Source organism: Coregonus lavaretus, assembly GCF_964263955.1.
Source record: "Coregonus lavaretus genome assembly, chromosome: 15".
NCBI lineage: Eukaryota > Metazoa > Chordata > Actinopteri > Salmoniformes > Salmonidae > Coregonus > Coregonus lavaretus.
This window is the reverse complement of record NC_140002.1, coordinates 39,094,957-39,100,666: the sequence shown is the minus strand read 5'-3', so window position 1 is coordinate 39,100,666 and position 5,710 is coordinate 39,094,957. Positions and strand designations below refer to the sequence as shown.

General features: G+C 41.3%; 1 long non-coding RNA gene across 1 annotated transcript; it reads left to right on the top strand.

Moving 5' to 3' along the window:
* Positions 1-1,170: 1,170 nt before the first annotated feature.
* On the top strand, positions 1,171-1,647 carry LOC311142838. The gene is made up of 3 exons (XR_014614389.1): positions 1,171-1,326; positions 1,406-1,482; positions 1,606-1,647. It is a non-coding gene; the product is annotated as an uncharacterized lncRNA (long non-coding RNA).
* The last annotated feature ends 4,063 nt before the right edge of the window (positions 1,648-5,710 follow it).

The following is a 5,710-nucleotide window of genomic DNA, read 5'->3' as shown; positions in this document are numbered from 1 at the left end:
TGCCATTGTTAAGAGAACACTTAGTGGTTTTCACGATAGCTGAACAGTGGTAGCCTAATACAGACCAGGGTAGCTGAGTGGGAATTGCCATGCTTTGTTGTTGGGTCTGTTGTAAACAAATTTGAGTTTGGTTTGAAATGTAAACAATAATGAAATTACTACTTTTTCCTGACTTGATGACTGCAATGACAGTAACATATTGACTGGAACGAATTGCAAAAATCTCTGAAGCTGGAGACTCTTATCTCCCTCACTAACTTTAAGCATCAGTTGTCAGAGCACCTTACCGATCACTGCACCTGTACACAGCCCATCTGAAATTAGCCCACCCAACTACCTCATCCCCATATTGTTATTTATTTTGCTCATTTGCACCCCGGTATCTCTATTTGCACATCATCTCTTGCACATCTATCATTCCAGTGTTAATACTAATTGTAATTATTTGAAAAATTATTTAGCCTATTTATTGCCTTACCTCCATAACTTGCTACATTTGCACACACTGTATATATATTTTCTGTTGTATTTTTGACTTTATGTTTTGTTTTACCCCATATGTAACTCTGTGTTGTTGTTTTTATCGCACTGCTTTGCTTTATCTTAGCCAGGTCGCAGTTGTAAATGAGAACTTGTTCTCAACTGGCTTACCTGGTTGAATAAAGGTGAAAAATAATAATAATAATAATAATAATAATAATAATAATAATATTCCACTCAGCTATTCTTCAAACTGCTGATGTTCTACTCAAAACTGTCCTGTCATCTTTACTTATTTCTTTATAAACATATGGCCCAACTTCCTTGCTTTTGTACTTGATGTTTCTACTTTTCAAGAGGAATTAGGAGCAAAACCTTCACTATACTGTTGTTATTGGTACTAGGCTACAATGTTGCACCACTCACCTACTGCTCTGCCAATACTGTTTGAAGGTAGGTAAATGGCACAAGACAATAACCAAGTGGTGCAAGACAGTAGGAAAGTGATGCAGAAAGCACAAAAGTGACACGAGACAGTAGATAAGTTGCTTACACCAGTAAAAAGTAGAAATAACAAGTTTTGCTCCTACTCCTGCTGCTGTAGACCCTCGTCTTTCAAAACCCATTAAATTATGCTTCTGTGTATTTCAGATGACATTGCGTGATTCACATCCAGTTGTGCTTGTTAAAAGCTACTGTTCCTGTGTGGCTGGGTGTGGGATATGCAATCATTTGGTTGCATTACTATATCAGACTGCCCATTACTCTGAATGTGGCATGTCTGTCGTCCCTCCTGTACTTTCGTGCACTGAAACAGAGCAGAAGTGGCATAAACCACGAACAATGGTTTGTATCATTTCAGTACCAGACAGTTGTATCACATGCATACTAGCATCTCTCCTAATACCATCTCATAAATAAATAGGGAGTGAAGCCAGGACCTGTGGATGCCATGGTTGTAGTGAAGCCCAAACCAGATGCTACTCCGGCAAGCGGAATTAGGTATACCGAGTTCAATTAAATAGGCAGACTACAATGTGTTGCGAAATAAATGTTATTAATCGCTGTTAGATTCTGGTGTATTTCCTAGTGAACCCTTTACTTTTCCTGATATTGTTATTCCAGATCTACACTTTACAAGGGCTACAGCGGTGAGCTACCAGACCCAATCAACAGCTCCCTTCTTCAGACGTCTGCGCCCAGCTGGAGTCGGAGGCTCTATCACATCTTCACTTAGAAAGTGTCGGCTGCAGACTCGTGTGTTTGTTGTAAGAAAGTTGACTCGTCGAATGTTAATCACCCACCGTTTATGTAATTCACTGTCTTTGGGAAAAGTAAAAAAACTAACAGAAGAATTGCATCTGGCACACAGCAGTGATGGCTGGAAGAACTGTCATCCCGTTTTTGAAAGGACACTTTCGTACGTTTACACGGCATCGTGTTAAAAGTCAAGACGAAGTATTACAAGTAAAAACATTAACATAAACATTAACATAAACAACAACAACGACGAAAATTAACAGTTTCGGATGTTTTTGACGACAAGCATTCAATGCTAGCATACGGTAGCACAGCATTCTACGATACCCGGAAGTTTACATCCATCCTGAGATTTAACCGGAAATACGTCATGCTCGCCTGTGCATATCGCCTATAGAAAAGAAACACCAGCCTGGGGCCGCGTCCTATCCAATGGCGTGCATTTATGCAAATTAGACTTATGGAGAGCCGCGTCTCATCGAATAAATATATGCAAATATCTTCAACAGTGAAAGACGGTGTTGGGACTGGGAGCAAGCCGACACACAAATACGTCCATCGATAGACATTGTGAATGTGAGGATGGCTTGTTCAAAGAAAATAAAAGTTGATAGCGAAAGTCGCATTTTCAAAGACGAGTGGACAGACAAGTAGGCATTAATTCTCCCAGCAACAAGTTGAAAACCAATGTGCCTGATATGCTCAGAGTCCATAGCGCTCGTGAAAAGTGCCAATGTGAAGCGTCACTGACACAAAACACAGTCATTTCGAGCAAACGTATCCCCAAAACACAAAGGTGAGAACGAGAAAAATAAATCAGCTCAAAGCCCAATATGCGAGGTCGACCAAAGTTCTTGTGCATTCCCTGACAGTCCAAGAACGTTCAATGGAGTGCTCACTGAGAATAGCTTGGGTTTAGGGAAAACGCAAAAAGCCATTTACTGACGCAGAGATGGTTAAAGAATGCATGAGTGAAGTTGCTGAGACCTTGCTTGATGGTAAACAAAAAGATGAGCTGAAGGGAAATATCAAACAGATGCCACTGTCAGATTCCACAGCAATAACAACTGAAATATTAGCTGAAGATGTGATTTCACAACTTGATGAGGCCATTCAGAATGCACCATGCATTTCTTTAGCTGTGGATGAATCAACAGATACCACCGATAATGCCCAGCTTCTGGTATTTGTGAGATTTTATGACAAAACAAAAAAGGAATTATGTGAGGACCTGGTGGGTTTAACAACTCTTGAAGCACACACACACGAGGAGAGGACATTCATGAGGCCATCAAAAGGATGCTGACAAAAAGGGGGATAGATCTGAAGTCAGTGGTCTCCATCACCACAGATGGAGCTCCAGCCATGATAGGAAGAGGGAGGGGACTGGTTGCACGAAAGAGGACCACCCTGACCTGACATCTTACCACTGCATCATCCACTAATCTGTCCTGTGTGCCAGTCTGGGAGACGTGTATGGTAAGGTCATGACAACAATTATGAAACGGATTAACTTTTTGAGAGCATCATCATCATCCCTACAGCATCATCTGCTAAGAGGCTTTCTGACAGAGGTTAATGCCAGCTGTGATGACTTACTACTGCACAATGTCAGATGGCTCAGCAAAGGCAGGGTTTTGGAGTGCTTTTGGGCCATTCGGGAGGAGATCAAATCTTTCCTATCAGACAGCTGCATTTTTGACAGACATTACATCACATCTTAATGAGCTCAATGTTAAGATGAAGGGACAGAACAACACAGTGTGTGATTTGATAACAGCAGTCTGGGCTTCCCAGAGGAAATTTGAGATTTTCAAGACTGATCTCCAGGGAGAACTTGTCCACTTCCCCAAACTTTTGGAGCAAACCCAGGGAGAGAAAGATGTGCCCCACCATGGTGATTTCATACAGAAGCTGATGGATAACTTCAAGGCTCGCTTTGATGACATTGATCTTGGAAGACAACTGCTGCTGTTCATACAGAACCCCTTCTTGGTCACAAATGTCACAGAGTTTTCAGGAGGAAGCAAAACAGACCTTAAGATGGGTAAATGTTGCATCACTACAAATGGAGTTGATTGAACTGCAAGAAAATGTGGCTTTGAAAGAGCAGGATGGTGATTGTGACCCTGTCAGTTTCTGGGGAAAGATGGTGCCTGCAGCTGGTTTCCCTGTTCTAAACAAAATGGCACTACACATCCTGACCATGTTTGGTTCCACATACTGCTGTGAGTCAGCCTTCTCCACAATGGACATTATTAAAACCAAATACCGCACCAGGCTCACCAATGAACACCTTCACCAGTGTCTTAGAATTGCACTTACACAATGTTTGCCAAAGTTCAAAGTATTGGCAGGAGAAAAAAAGTGTCATTTCTCTCATTAGTCATTGATGCAAGGCCCAGAGTGACTTGTGCATGCATGGAACACAGTCTGTGATGCAAGGCCCAGAGTGACTTGTGCATGCATGGAACACAGTATGTGATGCAAGGCCCAGAGTGACTTGTGCATGCATGGAACACAGTCTGTGATGCAAGGCCCAGAGTGACTTGTGCATGCATGGAACACAGTCTGTGATGCAAGGCTCAGAGTGACTTGTGCATGCATGGAACACAGTCTGTGATGCAAGGCCCAGAGTGACTTGTGCATGCATGGAACAGAGTCTGTGATGCAAGGCTCAGAGTGACTTGTGCATGCATGGAACACAGTCTGTGATGCAAGGCCCAAAGTGACTTGTGCATGCATAGAACACAGTCTGTGATGCAAGGCCCAGAGTGACTTGTGCATGCATGGAACACAGTCTGTGATGCAAGGCCCAGAGTGACTTGTGCATGCATGGAACACAGTCTGTGATGCAAGGCTCAGAGTGACTTGTGCATGCATGGAACACAGTCTGTGATGCAAGGCCCAGAGTGACTTGTGCATGCATGGAACACAGTCTGTGATGCAAGGCCCAGAGTGACTTGTGCATGCATGGAACACAGTCTGTGCACTCATAATTTATTTTCTATTGGACTCTGCTTTGTTCTCCGTAAAATGTGCACTTTAGTTTATTATTATTTATTCAATTAAGATAAATGCAATGCCCATATACATTGGCTTAGTGACTTTTTTTGCGTACAGATTACTATGCAAACACTTGTTCTTCAGCAATGTTGTCACAAATGTACACTATTCTATTTTTGTAAAAATAGAAACTATTCATTTTTTAAATACTTTGTTGTACTAATTTCTTAAATGTCTTTGAAGCAGCATGACAAATAGTAATAGGCTACTTACTACTATAGCTCAGCCTGTACAATGCACATGTTCACAGTCAAAATAAAGAAGTTGTTTGTAAATCATTAAAATTTATCTGATTGGTCTCATGTAATGAATTTAATAGTAGTCCTGAAAACTTTTGATACAAAACCATGTATCCCAAATCATAATATGGACAATGGTAAGTGTTTTACAATGCTGTACTAGAGCACCGATAATTGACAATATCTATTCTATCAGGACCTTTCCCAAATTTGTGTGACTGGACCTTCTCAAATTGTATTTGAATACCCCTGTCCTAAGCTATACCATGCCGTACATTACCTGAGATCAGTGGCGGTTGGTGCCGTTTAAGATGAGGATGATTTTTAATTTTTTTTCATGAGCATGGCCTTATTTCTATTATAGCGTATTGGATGACTGTCATTCATATTCCATTCACCCAGTTCAATGTAACATCTATAGGTTTAGGCTACTACACATTTTCCCTATACCCATCATGAGGTTTCTACAACCTAGCCATGAATTAAAGTTTACAACGTAGGTGCACACAGGTAGAGAGAAATTTGAGGTGACAGACAGTGACACATTCAATTCCACCTTGCACACTCTTGCCTGTATCTAGCTGATCTAGGGTGTAGTCATTAGTCCAACAGTTGCAAAGGAGAGTTTCTATTGGACAAATTCAAGTATGTTTATCCCAGTTTCG